The sequence below is a fragment of the Bos grunniens genome, chromosome X (genome assembly GCF_055505025.1).
Source record: "Bos grunniens cultivar Pamir isolate PY7600 chromosome X, Bosgru_T2T1.0, whole genome shotgun sequence".
NCBI classification, from domain to species: domain Eukaryota; kingdom Metazoa; phylum Chordata; class Mammalia; order Artiodactyla; family Bovidae; genus Bos; species Bos grunniens.
Genome location: NC_141194.1, coordinates 146,069,283 through 146,088,795, shown reverse-complemented (window position 1 = coordinate 146,088,795; position 19,513 = coordinate 146,069,283). Strand labels below are relative to the sequence as shown.

The following is a 19,513-nucleotide window of genomic DNA, read 5'->3' as shown; positions in this document are numbered from 1 at the left end:
TCATGTCCATCGAGTCGGTAATGCCATCCAACCATCCTATCCTCTGTTGTCCCCTTTTCCTCCTGCCTTCAATCTTTCCCAGCATCAGGGTATTTTCCAATGACTCAGTTCTTCGCATCAGGTGACCAAAGTATTCAAGTTTCAGCTTCAGCATCAGTCCTTCCAATGAATATTCAGGATTGATTTCCTTTAGGATTGACTGGTTTGATCTTCTTGTAGTCCAAAGGACTTTCAAGAGACTTCTGCAAAACCACAGTTCAAAAGCATCAATTCTTTGTTGCTCAGCTTTCTTTGTGGCCCAACTCTCACATCCATACATGACTACTGGAAAAACCATAGCTTCGACTAGAAGGACCTTTGTCAACAAAGTAATGTCTCTGCTTTTTAATATGCTCTCTAGGTTGGTCATAATTTTTCTTCCAAGGAGCAAGCATTTTTTAAATTTCATGGCTGAAGTCACCATCTTCAGTGATTTTGGAGCCCAAGAAAATAAAGTCTGTCACTGTTTCCATTGTTTCCCCATCTAATTCCCATGAAGAGATGAGACCGGAAGCCATGATCTTAGTTTTCTGAATGCTGAGTTTTAAGCCAACTTTTTCACTCTCCTCTTTCACTTTCATCAAGAGGCTCTCTAGTTCTTCTTCACTTTCTTCTATAAGGGTGGTGTCATCTGCATCTCTAAGGTTATTGATATTTCTCCAAGCAATCTTGATTCCAGCCTGTGCTTCATCCAGCCTGGAATTTCACATGATATACTCTGCATAGAAGTTAAATAAGCAGGGTGACAATATACAGCCTTGACATACTCCTTTCCCAATTTGGAACCAGTCTGTTGTTGCATGTCTGGTTCTAACTGTTGCTTCCTGACCTGCATACAGATTTCTCAGGAGGCAGGTCAGGTGGTCTGGTATTCCCATCTCTTTCAGAATTTTCCACAGTTTGTTGTGATCCACACAGTCAAAAGCTTTGGCATAGTCAATAAAGCAGAACTAGATGTTTTTCTGGAACTCTCTTGCTTTTTCTATGATACAACAGATGTTGGCAATTTGATTTCTGGTTCCTTTGCCTTTTCTAAATCCAGCTTGAACATCTGGAAGTTCACAGTTCACATACTATTGAAGCCTCACTTGGAGAATTTTGAGCATTCCTTTGCTAGTGTGTGAGATGAGTGCTATTGTGCAGTAGTTTGAACATTCTTTGACATTGCTTTTCTTTGGGATGGGAATGAAAACTGACCTTTTCCAGTCCTGTGGCCACTGTTGAGTTTTACAAATTTGCTGGCATATTGAGTCAGCCCTTTAACAGCATAATCTTTTAGGACTTGAAATAGCTCAGCTGGAATTCCATCACCTCCACTAGCTTTGTTTGTAGTGATGCTTCCTAAGCCCACTTGACTTTGGACTCCAGGATGTCTGGCTGTAGGTGAGTGGTCACACTATCATGGTTATCTGGGTCGTGAAGATCTTTTTTGTACAGTTCTTCTGTGTATTCTTGCCACCTCTTCTTCATATCTTCTGCTTCTGTTATGTCCATACTGTTTCTATCCTTTATTGTGCCCATCTTTGCATGAAATGTTCCCTTGGTATCTCTAATTTTCTTGACGAGATCTCTAGTCTTTCCCATTCTATCACTGATCACTGAGGAAGGCTTTCTTATCTCTCCTGGCTATTCTTTGGAACTCTGCATTCAGATGGGTATATCTTTCCTTTTTTCCTTTGCCTTTAATTTCTATTCTTTTCTCACCTATTTTTAAGGCCTCCTTAGACAACCATTTTGCCTTTTTGCATTTCTTTTTCTTGGGGATGGTCTTGATCACTGCCTCCTGTACAATGTCATGAATCTCCATCCATAGTTCTTCAGGCACACTGTCTATCAGATCTAATCCTTTGAAACTGTCACTTCCACTGTATAATAATAAGTGATTTGACTTAGGTCATACCTGAATGGTCTAGTGATTTTCCATACTTTCTTCAATTTAAGTCTGAATTTGGCAATTAGAAGTTCGTGATCTGAGGCACAGTCAGCTCCCAGTCTTGTTTTTGCTGACTGTATAGAGGTTCTCCATCTTCAGCTGCAGATAATATAATCAATCTGATTTCAGTATTGACCATCTGGTGATGTCCATATGTAGAGTCTCTGGTGTTGCTGGAAGAGTGTGTTTGCGTTCTCTTGGCAAAACTGTTAGCTTTTGCCCACTTCATTTTGTACTCCAAGGCCAAACTTACCTGTTACTCCAGGTATCTGACTTCCTACTTTTTCATTCTAGTCCCCTATGATGAAAAGGACATCTTTTTTGGTGTTAGTTCCAGAAGGTCATGTAGATCTTTATAGAACCATTCAACTTCAGCTTCTTCAGCGTTACTGGTCGGGGCATAGACTTGGATTACTGTGATATTGAATGGTTTCCTTGGAAATGGACAGAGGTCATTCTGTCGTTTTTGAGATTGCACCCAAGTACTGCATTTTTCACTCTTTTTTGACTATAAGAACTACTCCATTTCTTCTAAGGGATTTTTGCCCACAGTAGTAGATATAATGGTCATCTGAGTTAAATTTACCCATTCCAGTTCATTTTACTTCACTGACTCCTAACATGTCAATGTTCACTCTTGCCATCTACTGTTTGACCACTTCCAGTTTACCTTGATTCATAGACCTAACATTCCAGGTTCCTATGTGGTATCGCTCTTGACAGCATTTTACTTCCATCACTAGTCACATCCACAACTGGGTGTTGTTTTCACTTTGGCTCCATCTCTTCATTCTTTCTGGAGTTATTTCTCCACTCTTCTCCAGTAGCTTATTGGGCACCTACTGACCTGAGGAGTTCATCTTTCAGTGTCATATCCTTTTGCCTTTTCATACTGTTAATGGGGTTCTCAAGGCAAGAATACTGAAGTGGTTTGCCTTTCCCTTCTCCAGTGGACCATGTTTTGTCAGAACTCTCCAGCATGATCCATCCATCTTGGGTGGCCCTACATGGCATGGCTTATAGTTTCATTGAGTTAGACAAGGCTGTGGTCCATGTGATCAGGTTGGATAGTTTTCTGTGATTTTTGTTTTCATTCTGTCTGTCTCTGATGAATACAATGAAGGTATCTGAGGATAAATATTCTTTCCCAATATTGTTAAATAAGAAAGTGTACATCTACACATAAACTAATAGACAACATTAAAATTGGAGCCACTGGGTTTAAGTCATTTTTACAGCAGCTTCAATGTCACATACTTTATATAGATGTGTTGTTAAATTGAGTGGCTGTATTTAGACTTCTAATGGGCTCTGCAATCACTTATTGATTCATTTTCAGAATATTCCTGGGGTAGTACTAGTTTATGGTAGAAGGGTTTTAGATGGAAATAGAATCAAACATAGTAAAAGACATGTAAAAATAGCAAAAAGATGAAAATTATTGATCTTCAGAGATGATATTTCTGTTTCAGTTTACCTTTCAGAATGTCAAGTGGGGAAGTGGAAAGTGCTCTAGCTGTACTATCAAATATACCAGGGCCTCATATGTGGTTCTGCTATTTTCTAGTGGTTGGAGTAGAGTTAGTTATACTCTCTAAGCCTATGTTTCCTCATCAGAACTTCACCTAAGAGTTTTGTGAAAATTAAATGAGATTATTCATGTAAGGTGAGAAGTACACACTTCTGGCACATGTTACTGTTCATAAAATGTAAGGCTTCTCTCATATAATTTTCACAGAAATTGACTGACATTAATTAAAATTACCCAAAACATTAGGGAATTACAATTTACATTTATTTGGTGGCTTGTTCAGTCATCTGAAATCAGTCAGTGAAATTTTCACATGGATATTTGTCCTATAATTTTTATTACATTGTGGTGAGATTTAGGATGTAAGTGAAATTCACAGAGAAATGTGACTAAGAGGTATAAGATAGCAAACCCACTAATTTGACTTCGTGGTCATTTTAAAAAGTGATTTTTCATAAAGGTCAATGGAGAGTCTTTCTGTTTATAGGTAGCAAATTGCAGTAAATCTGAGATGCAAATAATTAGATAAGAACTTTGCATATCTGGGACTGGGTCAGGATTCTCAAACCATACTGAAATATTTCCAAGAATTGCCAAGGTTCTCTGATATACTTCTGGAGTTTATGTGAATTGGCACAAATTTTTTTTTTTTATTTTATTTTTAAACTTTACAAATTGTATTAGTTTTGCCAAATATCAAAATGAATCCGCCACAGGTATACATGTGTTCCCCATCCTGAACCCTCCTCCCTCCTCCCTCCTCCCTCCCCATACCATCCCTCTGGGTCATCCCAGTGCACCAGCCCCAAGCATCCAGTATCGTGCATCGAACCTGGACTGGCAACTCGTTTCATACATGATATTATACATGTTTCAATGCCATTCTCCCAAATCTCCCCACCCTCTCCCTCTGCAACAGAGTCCATAAGACTGTTCTATACATCAGTGTCTCTTTTGCTGTCTCGTACACAGGGTTATTGTTAGCATCTTTCTAAATCTCATATATATGTGTTATTATACTGTATTGGTGTTTTTCTTTCTGGCTTACATCACTCTGTATAATAGGCTCCAGTTTCATCCACCTCATTAGAACTGATTCAAATGTATTCTTTTTAATGGCTGAGTAATACTCCATTGTGTATATGTACTACAGCTTTCTTATCCATTCGTCTGCTGATGGACATCTAGGTTGCTTCCATGTCCTGGCTATTACAAAGAGTGCTGTGATGAACATTGGAGTACACGTGTCTCTTTCCCTTCTGGTTTCCTCGGTGTGTATGCCCAGCAGTGGGATTGCTGGATCATAAGGCAGTTCTATTTCCAGTTTTTTAAGGAATCTCCACACTGTTCTCCATAGTGGCTGTACTAGTTTGCATTCCCACCAATAGTGTAAGAGGGTTCCCTTTTCTCCACACCTTCTCCAGCATTTATTGCTTGTAGGCTTTTGGATTGCAGCCATTCTGACTGGTGTGAAGTGGTACCTCATAGTGGTTTTGATTTGCATTTCTCTGATAATGAGTGATGTTGAGCATCTTTTCATGTGTTTTTCAGTTGGATGGTAATTTTAAAATATGTCTTAAACCTTTAAACAGTCATTCCTTCTGATTTCAAATCACACTTCTATCCTGAGGAAATAATCCTTAATAGTTTATAGACAAAGATTATTATCTAAACATTATTTATAGCAATGAAAACTTGAAAAATTATAAATTACCAGTAGGTCAAATAAATTGTCATACCCATTGTAAAGAGATGCTAATGAAGTCATGTTTTTTTGAATGTTGACCCAAGAAGATGCTCAAAATATAATACTAGGGGCAAAAAAAAAATGTGTTTAAAACTTTTTTTAGCAACATGAAACTGATTTTATTTTGTTTATGTATACATACATATATACATATAAACACATTTACATAGATACAAAATATATGTCCCAAAAACAGTGATTGTATCTGGGTGGAGGTATTATGAATGATTTTTGTTTTTACTTTATACTTTTCTTATTTTGCGATTTTAAAAAATATATATTTATTTATTTATTTAACTATAAACTCTTTGTTTTTATTGGGGTATACCTGATTAACAATGTTGTGGTAGTTTCAGGTGAACAGCAAAGGGACAGCTATACCTATACATGTATCCATTCTCCCCCAAACCCCACTCCCATCCAGGCTGGCATGTAACATTGACTAGAGTTCCATGTGCTATACAATAGGCATTTGTTATCGATTTTAAATACAGTAATGTGTACATGACTTCCCCCAAAATATTGCTTTTATGCTCAATGTATATTTTCTGAAATGTGCACTTATATTTTCTCCCTGTGATTTTTCACTTATTATAATATATGCTATGCCATTTTGGAGTACTTAAAGAAGGCACTGTTTCACCTCAGCCTTGGGGGTGGGACTGCTGGTCTGTGAGGAAAGAAGAAGGCCAAGTAAGTGAGCTGTTCCACTTTGGAGAAAAATCTAGAGCAACAGCGTCTTTCAGAGCCTAATTAACAAGCAAGCAGTGTTGAGCTAATTTAAATAATAAACCTGTGTACCTGCAATTTACCTAGTCTGTGAATGGTTTATGAGTTGAAACTGCCACCGTCTGTCAGTAGTGTTTTCACTCCAACTGGTTCACTGAGCACGTGTGAGTAGTGGACATGGGGCAGAGGAAGGAGACAAGAGAGAAAGAAAGAGGAAAGCTGACGGGCCATAGCGCACAGAGCTTAAAAAAAAAAAAAAGAACCACCCTCCCCTCATATCTGCTATCCTGGCATTACCTTGGATGATGTCAGCAGAAAGTTAGCTAGCAGGGAACTGCCTGTTTGAGGTTAGTAGTCATATTTCTTAATACTCCCAATTACTGCAAAGTTGGGAGGAAGTAGAGTAAACACTGTCAAAGCTGCTAGAGTCCATTTCCTTCATTTTCTGTTTAAATTTTATACCAGCTTTAAGGGCAAGAAGCAGAAGAATAGAGGTTTATACTAGAATTCAAAGAGAATCTAGGCTTAGAGCTACATATATCACTTTTTCCTCCTTGGGACACCAGAAAGCAGAGAACCATCAAGATTAAACTCCATTTTTGTTGTTGTTCTGTTCTCATTTTCATGGATAGTCATATGGGGCAAGAATGTTAAGCTAAGAAGTAATTTGCAGGATTACTCCAAGAATGGGCTTAGGGTACCCAGGCATAGTTCATAAATACCTATGATATGTTCCTCAATTACATTAAATTTATTGTTACTTCCATTTCTCTGTCCCCTTTCTTTTTTTTTTTTGCCTCTGCAGAAAGGATGAGAAGATAGATTTTTAAAAACAAATTCAGAAAGTATAGTTTTTCTTTGATTATAAAAAATACACATGGTAATTGGAAATATAAATTATTATCTCATCAACTGGAGAGGCCCCATCCCTAATATTTTAGCATAATTTCTTCCAGACTTTCCAGTCTATTTGGGTACATGCTTTTTTTTTGTATGTAATTATCTACAACAGGAATTTTCTTGGTTCAATAATATAAAATTAACTGAAACATTCACAAAATGTTTATTCAGTGTGTTACTAGTTTTTCTTGATTATGCTAAATTTTTGTTCATATCTTTGTTTTCTTTTTTTTTTATGTTTGCAATTGTCATATTTATTCATAACAATCTGATGCATCCATAAGATTTCTGGAGCAGAGACTACTATATTTACATAATAATAGTTGTACTGAGTCTCCTTTGGCCTAATTCTTTCCCCTAGAGCAGTGTGACTAGAACTAGATGTCACCTATACACAAAGGGGTATGTGCTGAACGTGAAAAACACCACAAAAATTAATCTGCATACCTGTGTACACACTGTCCTTTTCCCATCCTTGAAGGAAGGAGAAAAACTTTTATCCCTTTGGAAGATTCTGTTTTCATATTACACTTTTTGGAATGTAAATAAATCTCTCCTGGGGAAAGATAAGAATATTGTCTTTAGCTTTGCAACTCAGGGATGTCTCACTGAAAAGGGGTATTACTTTTCAACCCTTTGAAAAGTAAATGCATACTTCCAGAGTTAGATAAATTCCTCTTGGGTTCTCATGGTTGTACATTAACTTCTTTTTTTTTAGCTATTCCTTCTATTTTTTTTTTTTTCAGAGTACATTTCTAGCAGTAAGAAGTACCAGGTCAAAAGATATGAACATTTTTCAAATTTTTGATACATGTTGCCAAACTGCCTTCTGGAAATTTATACCAATTTACAGTCTTATTAAATGTGCAAATAAATGTAAATCTACATTTTTCAAACCACAAGAAATTATACAAATATTACTATAAATTTGATTCTAACGTCAGCCAAATAAAGAAAAGTGAATGCTACTTTGACCATTCCTCAGCCTCATTTCACAGACTGGGACTGCTGTTTTTGCCCTTACCTACTTTGAGATTTCCTTAGATAGGATAAGGATGTAGGATGAAGCCTGGATACAAAATAAAATTTGAAATATTTCTAGAGGCACTTTGTGAAATGCTCAAGTGATTCTATTACTGATGATAACTCCAAAGGCTCCCTCTTACCTACAAGGTGGAATCCAGATGCAAGCGTCTCTATTCTTAGGCTCAGCAAGCAACAAATATTTATTGAGCCTGCTATTCTCCAAGCCTTTTGCAAGGCACCAGGGATCCAGTGGTGAACAAGACAAGGTCCCTTCTTCTTGAACCTTGTAGTATGGTAATCCCACTGCTTTGAGCCAAACATTTCGTCTACTCCCCCTCCCCCACACAAAATTGTTTGCTTTAGTATGACCTGTATTATGCTGCTTTATGCTCATTGCTGCCTGATTTGTTATCTTGTCCCATAAACCCTAAGCTTTTCAGTCAAGGCTTATCCTACATCTCCTGTGACACTCTCCCTGGCTAACCCAGTTATCCAAGTACTTAGATCATTTAGCACATGATTGTTCATTGTCTTCTTGAACTCTAACATTCTCCCAAGAAAGACGCCTTACCACAGCTTCCCCCAAAGCACCTAGCAATGTATATATACAAAATGGCCCTTCCTTTACCAGAACATTGCTTTAATATATTACAATGGGACTGTGAATAAGGCCTCTCTGTCTTGCAACAACCTGAGCAAGGAGATGTCATTAGTTAAGTCCCAAAGATCTTCATGTCAGTTTAGTTGCAAGGATAAAGCAGAGTGCCTGCAGTGAGGCTTAGAGTGGGGCTCCAGCGAAGAGCAAAAGCCTGGGAAGCAGGGAACCAGAGTTCATTCCTGGCTCTGCCACTCACACAGGGGGTCTTTGAAAACATATTTTGGGACAATCATATACTTCTTTGTGTTTTCGATTCTTTTGTAAAATGGGTCAATGATACATTGGCTACCTATTTCATAGTGTTATTGGTAAGATGATAAGTGAAGTTATACGTAAAAAGTTATACACGTGGAGGGCTTCTCTTGTGGCTCAGCTGGTAAAGAATCTGCCTGCAATGTGGGAAACCTGGGTTTGATCCCTGGGTTGGGAAGATCCCCTTGAGAAGGGAATGGCTACCCACTCCAGTATTCTGGCTTGGAGAATTCCATGGAGTCCATGGAGTTGCAAAAAGTCAGACATAACTGAGTGACTTTAACTTCACTTCACTTCATACATGTGGAGTGTTAATTTTCCTCTTTTTAAATTTTATTTTTGAGATATAATTGAAATATAACATTATGTTAGTTTCAGATGCGCAACACAAACACTTAATATTTGTATATATTGCAAAATTATTATCACAGTGAGTGCTTTTTCTTCTTAAAGGGGAAGAAGATGGGTACTCCATTACCAAATGAAGGTGGAAAGGACTCCAAGATAACTGCTTGCCAGAAACTGCAAGACTTGGTAAAAGGAGGATGCTGGCATGTCGTTTTTTGTTTTCACCTCTGCTTATCTAGTAGACCTTCTGGTCTGTCCCTTATGACTCTGAGCAACAGGAGAAAATAATAGAAAAGAGATGGCAGGGCAAAGAGACGATCTGTCAGTGAAACAGCCTGAACTTCCAGTGAGGCATAAAAATTATGTATGGGTTTCCCATTGGTCAAATGGATGCCATCAAAGATAGCCAGTGTTGAGTCATCTTGCTAGGATGCTACCCAAGAAGACAGCCTGTTGATGAAGGTGTTCCCAACAGCCAGAGGCTCTGGGGTGTACTACCGAGCTTGGCAGGGGTTGCAACTGGATGTCACAGACTAGGGCAAAGATCAGTCACATGTCCACATGGTTCTAGATGACTTCACATGCACCCATAATTTGAATATGTGCCTTGCACAGGTCACTGATGACTGGTCATTCATAGTCAGGGAAGCAGTGACAACTGAACATGTATTTTATCAGGAGTACTTCCCATCTGAGAAAGGGAATCTAAAAAGAGAAGAAAAAAATAAAAGAGCCAGTAGTCTTTCCTCACCACTCCAAGTCTCTTGAGCTGAAGTCTGGCTATTACTAGAGGAAGAAAGAAAATGAAAAGTAAATAGATAATGAATTGAAATTTTAAAATGGGTTGGACTAGGTTGAACTTTTAATACCTAAAACTGACCCCAGAACTATGGGATATACCTGAGGCACTGTTTTTCTTTTTCCTCATGTGTCCTTTACTTTTTAAGAATTGAAGTATAATCAACAAACATATTAGTTTCAGGTGTACAACAAAATTATCCATATTTGTATTTTTTGCAAAATGATCACCACAATAAGTGTAGCTAACATCTGTTACCTGGCAATTTTTTTTCTTGTGATGAGTACTTCTAAGATCTACTCTCTTGGCAACTTTCAAATGTACAATACAGTATTATTAACTATAGTCACCATGTTGTACATCACATCCCCAGAACTTAATCATGTTATAGCTGAACATTTATAACTTTTGACCACCTATTTTGCCCACCTTTCCCAACCCATGCCCCTGGCAACCATCAATTTCTTCTCTGTATTCATGAGCTTGTTTTGTTTGTTTTTGTTTCAAATTCCACATATAAGTGATATTATGTCATATTTGTCTTTCTTTGCTTGACTTATTTCAGTTTGACACATAAGATCTAAACAAATGAGTCAGTCAGTAACCCACACTGAGGCATTAGCTGGTGTTGTGTAATTACAAGACAGGTGTATCACCACTCCTAAGCCTGAAAACAATAGTATCCCAATAACACAGGATCATGGGCAGCCTGAAATCCTGACCACCAGTGACTAGTTGCTGCACCCCACTGATGTTAATAACTGTAAGAGTACTGATTATGGAGCTGGACTGTATAAAAACACAAACAAATCAGTTGTCATGAGATTCAGCAATAAACAAAAGTGCATAGATGAAGGAGGCCTCAGATAGCCCTCCAGATGTCAATTTTAGCAAACAAAGCTAGAGCACTGCTGTGCCTGGTGAAGGAAGAATGAATTGCATTATTTTGTTTACATATTCAACATTCTACTGCATATCACTTTTACATTGAAGGATTTCGGCCAAGCAAGAAAAAATAAATCCTATACTTTATACACATGATCAGTTTTGTTCATGGCCTTTCTTTTTCCAGTTCTCTGGAATATGTAGTAATGGCATCTCCCAATTTGATCTTTCTTAATGAGAATAAGAGATTAGGAATTCCTGAATATTGAGAAGTATTTCTCAGAAATATTGAGAAATCCTAGATACATCAACATAGATAGTATTAATGCAACTATTCTTTAGTTGATTTCATCTACTTAAAGGCCCCTAGTAGGTGAATTTCAGTTAGGTTTCATACAGAAATGATTTTTTTAATGCTTGCTTTTATTTAAGAAATTCACAAGATCAATTATTCTATGGTTCATGTGAAGTGAATGATTTCCTTAGAAGGGAAAGCAAAAGATTAGACACCTGGATTTCTAAATGACTCAGTATTTAAGTGCTGCAGCACATAGTTTTGATACAGTTTACTACTGTAAATGCAAACTAGTGGTAAGCATGCTTTACAGCAATGGTTTTGAAAGGAAAGGTACCAGTGTATTAAGCTGCTAAGTTGCTAAGTCGCTTCAGTCATGTCCGACTCTGTGCAACCCCATAGACTGCCTCCTACCACACCCCTCTGTCCCTGGGATTCTCCAGGCAAGAACACTGGAGTGGGTTGCCATTTCCTTCTCCAATGCATGAAAGTGAAAAGTGAAAGTGAAGTCGCTCAGTCGTGTCCAACTCTTAGCGACTCCATGGACTGCAGCCTACCAGGCTCCTCCATCCATGGGATTTTCCAGGCAAGAGTGCTCGAGTGGGGTGCCATTATCAAGAGTGAAGACTAAATATTTCTCTCCTCTAAAGCATCATTATAATAGTATCAGATAACTAGGTCAAATTAATGTGTTTATTATTACTAACAATTTAAAGAGTACCTCTGGTGGGTACAGAACCAAATTTTCAGGGTTATAGAAAAAATGAATATTGGCATACTGAAGAAAAATACTCTCTGTCCTGGGAGACACATTCTCATTTTATTTTTTTAAATCCATGTTAGATCCATTGTCCAGTATGGTTCAAGTGCTTTGGTAAATTATATTTTAAAGAAAAATTGCATTGTATAGGATGGTTAGTGAGTATCTAAGTGTTTTAGATGCTTTAAATCGTATCTGTTTGTTGTACCTTAGAGAAAAATGTGTGTCTCTCTTTGTTTCAAAGTTCTCACTACTGAAATCCAGCCCTCACCCTGAACCCAGTATTAATCATCCTCACTGTGAGTCAGTTGAATCTGAATCTCTCAATGATGACCCTTGCAAATTGACAACGTGAGACTCCACTAGGTAGGAAGCACAGATGTTGTCTCAGCTGTGACTTCTCCTTCAAGGAGGGAATACAGGTAAGCTTATTCTATCTCGCTGAAGATGAAATTATACAAAGTTTCACCTATGTGTACTATTCTACTGGATATGGAGGGTTGTCGAGACCAGCTCTACAAGCAGGGTTTCTGAAAGTGCAATACGATGAGAGAATGAAAAATGAAACACAAGAATTCAGAGAAAAGCGAGGATCAGGGAACCAACACCGCTTCAAGGTGAAGGTGCCAAAACTGAATCCAAGCCAGCTTTATTATACTTTCAGGTGTGAATGAAAGAATAAGCGGGAAGTTAAGCTATAACTCATGTGGCCTTCAGGGCCAAAGAACAAAATGATCATTAACCATTGAGTAATTAGGAAGCAGTAATCAATAACAAATCAGTAACTAAGACTAATATTCTTATCTATAGATTTTCCACCAGATACATAAAACATGTGACTCTGAGATGCTAGTCCGACCCCAGGATCGTATCTTGTTTTCAAGATTATGAACTGTTCCCTCTGGATTTGTTCCAAGAGTCTCATGCCTTATAGCATCCAGTTTATCAGTAATTATAAATTTCTTTTGCGGCCCTTTCTGGGGCCTGCTTTTCTTTTATTCTTCCTGTCTCCTACATCTCCCCCTTTTTGATTTTGCATGTGATGAGAAATGGTTAGAAATGCTAGTTGCTGTTGTTGGCTTCATTGTCTCTTGATTGTTCTTCTCCAGACTATACAGAAACACAAACACATAATTAATAGCACTCCCATAACCAGAGCAATTCCGTATCCAAATGTCTTGATCTATTTTAAGGGATTAAGAGAAGAAAGATTATCAGCAACAGTATCAAGAAAATCTGATCCAGAAATTACATCAAGATGTTTATTAAAAGCTTTTAATATATCTTGTTGTAGATCTTGAATATCTACAGAAATATTACCTTGGTTCAATAGGTGTTGTTTAACTCTATCCCAATTGAATTGCGTCTTATTGTATTTGTTTTTATTTTATTTTATTTTTTACTTTACAATATTGTATTGGTTTTGCCATACATTGACATGAATCCACCACGGGTGTACACATGTTCCCCATCCTGAACCCCCCTCCCACCTCCCTCCCCGTGCCATCCCTCTGGGTCATCAAAGCCATTACAGAAAAGGAAGTATAGTTCCAATCACATCTTAGTCTCACCTGTTTTTGTAAACTGACTAATTGAACTCCTAATAAAATCACAGATTGTTGAAGGTCGGCCACTTGGGAGGCCAACTTTCCATCAATTTTTTGTTGAGTCGTCCAAAGGACATCGGCATCTTTATGCCATTCTTGTACAAAATGAACTGTTTGTACAGATTTATGAAGAACCATTCCAGCTATGGCTGCCGTAGTGGTAATAGCAATAATGCCTAAGGTGGCAGCAATTAGTAATCCCAGAAAATGTTTAACACGTTTAAGATTTTTCAATATTTGTTCAATAACATATAATGTAGGGCTTTCTTGCCAAGGTCATTGTAAACCAACTGGAACCCATATGCCAGTTCTGGTTTTAAGAACATAAATACTCTGCCAAGTTTCATCAAAAGGAATGGTATTATGTATACATTTATAAAATGAACGGTTAATACATGTTACTAAGCCCAAATCGGGACCATATTTTGCTGTCCAATCATAAAAACAAAAGGAATTCTTACACAAGTCTGAATAGTGTGGGTAGAGTTTTTTGTAAAATTAAAGGTAGCTTTTGGGTCACTTAAAATATATGCAGTATATTGTCCATTCCAAGTAATTAGTTCTTTTAATGCCATGGGTATTTTCCATAATTCATCATGAATAGGATAATGATCTAGACGAGGCACGGAAGAGCTAATCCCACCCCCATGTCATATGAAGGGTTGACTACTATATATACTAATTGTCTTTTCATTATATACCCATGGGGAAGACACTTTAGATTCTATAAGTTTAGGGGCTCCTTGGGGTCCCCAGTCGATAATGGAGCCTTCTGCAACATTTAATAAGTGACCTTTTGATCATTTACATAATTTCCATCTTAAACAATTTTCAATACCATGGCTAATTTCAGCAACACAATCAGGAAGGTCAGGTGGATTCATCATGCTGGAAGTTTCCTTTTTTCTAAAAAAGTAAGGGCAGTTAACAGAAAGAGGGAAGTCTTATCCTCATTTGATTCTTTGAAAACTGCCAGCCACTTTTGATATCCTGTTTTAAGACATATACTTCCAAAGCCAATACAAATAGGAGTGGCATCAGAGCCAATAGTATAATTTATCACTGACTACCTTCGTCTTCCTTTACAGTCTATTTTAATGTGTCCTAATTTTCCACATTGGTGACATCTCATATCTGTGTTTTTATTAGCCTTAGACAATGCTTGAGCAAGAAGTTGCATTTTATATGCTTCTGACCCAATATCCTGGCAAACTTTAAGATATTCTTCTAGAGGGGCATTCTGTGCTTTGAGAGACTGAATCACCTTTTTACATTATGAGTTAGCACCGTCAAAAGCAAGAACTTGCATCAGTATATCTCTCAAACCAGGTTGTGAGACTGTTTTATTTAAATTTGGACGTAGCCTGGCAATAAAATCTACATAAGGTTCCCCATCGGATTGTTTAATTTGGGTAAACGAAATTGAGGCTTGTCCGGGTGGATTTATTCTCTCCCAGGCTTTTAAACATATCATTCTCACTTGAGTGAATAATTGATCATCAAGTTGTAACTGAGCTTGAATGCCAAAATGTGCCCCACTACCCATTAACTGATCAAATGTTATATCAACTGGCGGGTTGGCTGTCTCATTTCTGCGAGCTTGTTGATTTGCCTCATCTTGCCACCAGGTCCTAATTGTAAAAATTCTGAGGTGGATAGGCAAGTTCTGGCTATCATTTCCCAATCATAAAGAATTAACCATTCAGCTTGTGAAAGTCCCTGAATTAGTCCCATGGTATAAGGAGAATTAGTTCCATATTGGGTACATGCCTGTATTATCTCTTTTATGGTTTTAAATGGTATGGCATTATAATCATAATGCATTCCTCCTTGTGAGAATTGAGGATCTGGTGGGATTTGAGTTACAGTCACAGGGAGAACTAAAACGTCTTCATCCCCCTGCAATTGTGCCATACGAACTCCCTTTTGTAAAGGCATCATTTTATTAGGCACAGTTATCTGTGGTTTAAAAGCAAATCCATCATCCCAAGGGGTTTCAGGATTGAAAGGAGGAGGCTCGACCAAAGGTGCAGTTGGTCCAGAGAGAAAGATCTGTTCTTGACTTCTATCATTCTTTTGGCTCTTATTTTTCATTTTTATGGATTATTTCTCTTCCTCATTACCTATGTTATCATATAAATTCATTTCCTCCATTTGTGCTTGTATTTGTTCTACAGAATTCCCTGAATCCAAGGTTTTGGGTTGCAGAGGTTCAAAAGCTGTACTAATAAGATTCCGTACTGATCATACAGACAAAGGAATCTTTTCGCCGCGTTTGTAGGCATGGCACAGGCAACGCATAACTTCTTGCCATTCCTCATGCCTCAAAGTCCCTTTATCGGGATCTAGCCAGTAGCAATATTTTTCAATGGCAGAAAACAATTCTTAAAAGAGGAATGAGAAACCTCAACCCCTGAACTTTTTAATAAAGTTTTTAACTCTTGCATATAGTCACTATGCTTAGAAGGATTTTGCCCCATTGTTACCCTGATTGACAAATCTGCAGGGGTGTACTTACCAAGTACATTCCTCGTCCTCTGAGCTGGCCGGATTTCCCTGCGTTATCTGCCGCTAGGAGCTAGCCTCGGAGGCTGGATTCACTTTCGGATCCCGGTTTGGGTGACACTTGTCGAGACCAGCTCGACAAGCAGGGTTTCCGAAAGCGTGATATGGCAAGAGAATGAGAAATGAGACACAAGAATTCAGAGAAAAGCGAGGATCAGGGGACCAGCACTGCTCCAAGGTGAAGGTGTCAGAACTGAATCCAAGCCAGCTTTATTATACTTTCAGGCGTGAATGGAAGAATAAGCAGGAAGTTAAGCTATAACTCATGTGGCCTTCAGGGCCAAAGAACAAAATGATCATTAACCATTGAGTAATTAGGAAGCAGTAATCAATAACAAATCAGTAACTAAGACTAATATTCTTATCTATAGATTTTCCACCAGACACATAAAACATGTGACTCTGAGATGCCAGTCCAACCCCAGGATCGTATCTTGTTTTCAAGATTATGAACTGTTCCCTGTGGACTTGTTCCAAGAGTCTCATGCCTTATCCAGTTTATCAGTAATTATAAATTTCTTTTGCAGCCCTTGCCAGGGCCTGCTTTTGTTTTATTCTTCCTGTCTCCTACAGAGGGTCAAATAATGCCTAATTATTCCGTATCACCATTAATGCTAGTGGAGTAGCAAGCCCTATGCAGCAGGAATTCCACAAACAAAAGATTCTCTAACCTCTTGTCTTCATGTTCTCATAGTAAGGTTGTTGGAGAACATAGTATTGGGTTGGCCAAAAAGTTCGTTCTGTTTTTTGGCACTATCTTATGGCAAATCCCAAATGAAAACTTTGGCCAACCTAATATTTAGCATCACATAGTTTGGGTTCCAATATCTTGTCATTCACTAGTTGTGTAACTCTGAGCCAGTCACACAACTTCTTAAGCCTCTGTTTCTTCATTTGTAAAAAGGGGCTTATACTAGTTTCTACCTCAAAGGATTTCTATAAAAATTAAATGGGACATAAGTGTAGATCACTCAACACAGTGTCTCGCTCAGTAAATAATTATTTCTTCTCTTCCACCAGGCATCCTCTTCCTTCCATCTTCCTTCTGTTCCTTCCACAACCCATTCTATTCAATGTGGCATTTAAAAATCTATGAGTAGTGCTGGTGGGAATGTAAATCAAAAAATCACTTTGGAAAACTGGCAACAGCCACTGTAGCTGAATAGGGTATACCTTGTGATCCTGAATGTATCTGGCTCTATACCTAATAGAAATACATATAGAAGACATGTTGCAGGAAAGTTCATCACTGCACTCTTCAAAACAGCCCCAATCTGGAAACAGTCCAAAATGTCCATCAATAAAGCAGATAAATTATAGTATAGTCATACATTGGAATGCTAAACAGAATGACAATAGAGGAACTACAGATCTGTGTTATGGTACAACTGAGTCTCCAAAACATGTAAATGATGAGCCAAAAGAAGTCAAACATAGAGTGTACTTGCCATAATATTCCACTTATGAAAAGTTCAAAAACTGGCAAAACCAATTTATGGTGTTAAAATTCAAGATGGCAGTTAAACTGGAGGAAGGTAAGGAGGGATCTTCTGGGGTTCCGGCGTGGTTGTTTCTTGAACTTGGTGCATGGGATTGTTATAGTTGTGAAAACTCTTCAAGTTGTACACCTATGATTTGTACACATAATATTTAAGAAAAGCTGTATAGTATGCTACAGCAAATGTTTAAAAAATCATGAAAATTAGCAGATTCACTTTTCCTGTTTAGAAAGCACCAGTATGATATTATGCATCAGGTGCTTTCATTTTTTTCAAGGGTCTCTGGCATGCTATCCTCTAGTATTCTGTAGCAAACTAGTATGTGTTTTCTTTGTCCATTCACTAGTTGACATAGCTAGGGAATCATTATCTCTTTGCCTGGCAGCAAGGAAATCCATGTGATTGTCTTTCCTAAGTATATTTTACTTCCTAGGATTGAAGGAAACTTTCAGAAATAATTTATTAATATTTTGACTATGGATGGAGTCAGATTCTTTTAATAAAGTCGTTGTCTGAAACTATTAACTTTAAAGAGATAATTCATATACACACATGTACTATGAGAGACTTTTTCCAAAAAATATATTAATTTCTTTTTCCTGTAGGTACACTAGTAGCATTCCTTCTCTTACAATTTCAGCTGGTGAAGTTTAAGAGGCTTCTTTCAGAAGAGGTGTAGAAAACAGTGGGGTTACTCAGTAAGAATTGAGTTTGTGAAATTGTTCAACTGCCTTCTGATTTGTGCAAAATTTTCACATCCAAATAGCTAGAAGAAAGCCTTAGATAATGATCTCTTTTATATTTAGTGACTCAAAATAAGATGGAAGGGACTTCTATGAATAGTGACATAAATTTAATCTCAGTAAGAAGGGGAAAGAATGTGAGCCATAACTATTGGATCAGTTTTTATTTTAATGTTTCTTTTCCTCGACAAAATCACAATTAGGAGTTGGTTTTTTAGTTGCCGATGAGTTATTTCTAAATAAATCTCTAAAATGGTGTCTTTTTTTTTTTTTTAAGCTAAGCAGATTCATGGCTGAGGTGTGCATACACTGGAGGAGAAGGCCCATAAAGTCCAGCATTGTACAATTTGATGCTTGAAGGTCCTTCGTCATAATTTTGAGGTATTTTTGCACAACAAAAATAGAATGTGCTATGCGTGATTTCCAAGTTTACAGTCACTTTACTATTGCTTACCAGACCATGGTTTAGGCCTGGATTTCAAGGCACATGCATAGCCATGCTTTCTCTCTCCAACTTTATTTCTTGCCCCCACAAACAGAGTCATCTCATGGTCTCCCATCCCTACCGTATGACTCAGTTTATATAGCTTTCTCTCTCTTGTGCCTGTAACCAAGCAGGACCCTATGGGCTCTTCCCAGGACAGCCCTTCTCCCATGTCCTCAGTTTTAACTCCTCTCTGAAGTACCTAGATGATAGTATTTGATGCACATTTCCTGAGTTACAGATGTGAACTCTACCCCTCCACCCAAATGGAAGATGTTAACCACTTGACAAACATCAGCACATGGGGCTTGCCAGGTGGCACAGTGGTAAAGAATCTTCCTGCAGTGCAGGAACTACAGGAGACACAGGTTTAATCCCTAGCTCAATAAGATGCTCTGGAGGAGGAAATGGCAACCCACTCCAGTATTCTTGCCTAGAGAATCCCATGGACAGAGGAGCCTGGTGGGCTACGATCCATGGGGCCACAAAGAGTTGGACATGACTAAAGCGACTTAGCAGCAACATGAGCACATAGCCTAAGGACTGATAATGTTAACCCCTGTGACACCACCCTGTTCCCTTGTTATCAATCAATCAGAGAACTCTGTATAAGTAGATCTCCCTGCAACACCCCCCACACCCCAACCTGGCTTTTAAAAATGTTTTGCCAAAAACCTTTGGGGAGCTCAGGACTTTTTAGGGCATGAGCCACC

General features: G+C 38.0%; 1 protein-coding gene across 6 annotated transcripts in view; it reads left to right on the top strand.

The window, feature by feature from the left end:
- The window catches only part of SLC6A14 (solute carrier family 6 member 14), a 446,075-nt gene that overhangs the window by 391,015 nt on the left and 35,547 nt on the right, over positions 1–19,513 (top strand). For 5 of the 6 annotated variants that reach the window (XM_086387224.1, XM_086387223.1, XM_086387228.1 and 2 more), the window contains 3 exons: positions 9,269–9,349; positions 12,147–12,324; positions 18,594–18,697. The gene's annotated coding sequence lies outside the window, so the exon portion shown is untranslated. The remainder of the gene's footprint in view (positions 1–9,268; positions 9,350–12,146; positions 12,325–18,593; positions 18,698–19,513) is intronic. The other variant, XM_086387225.1, reaches the window with a different exon arrangement.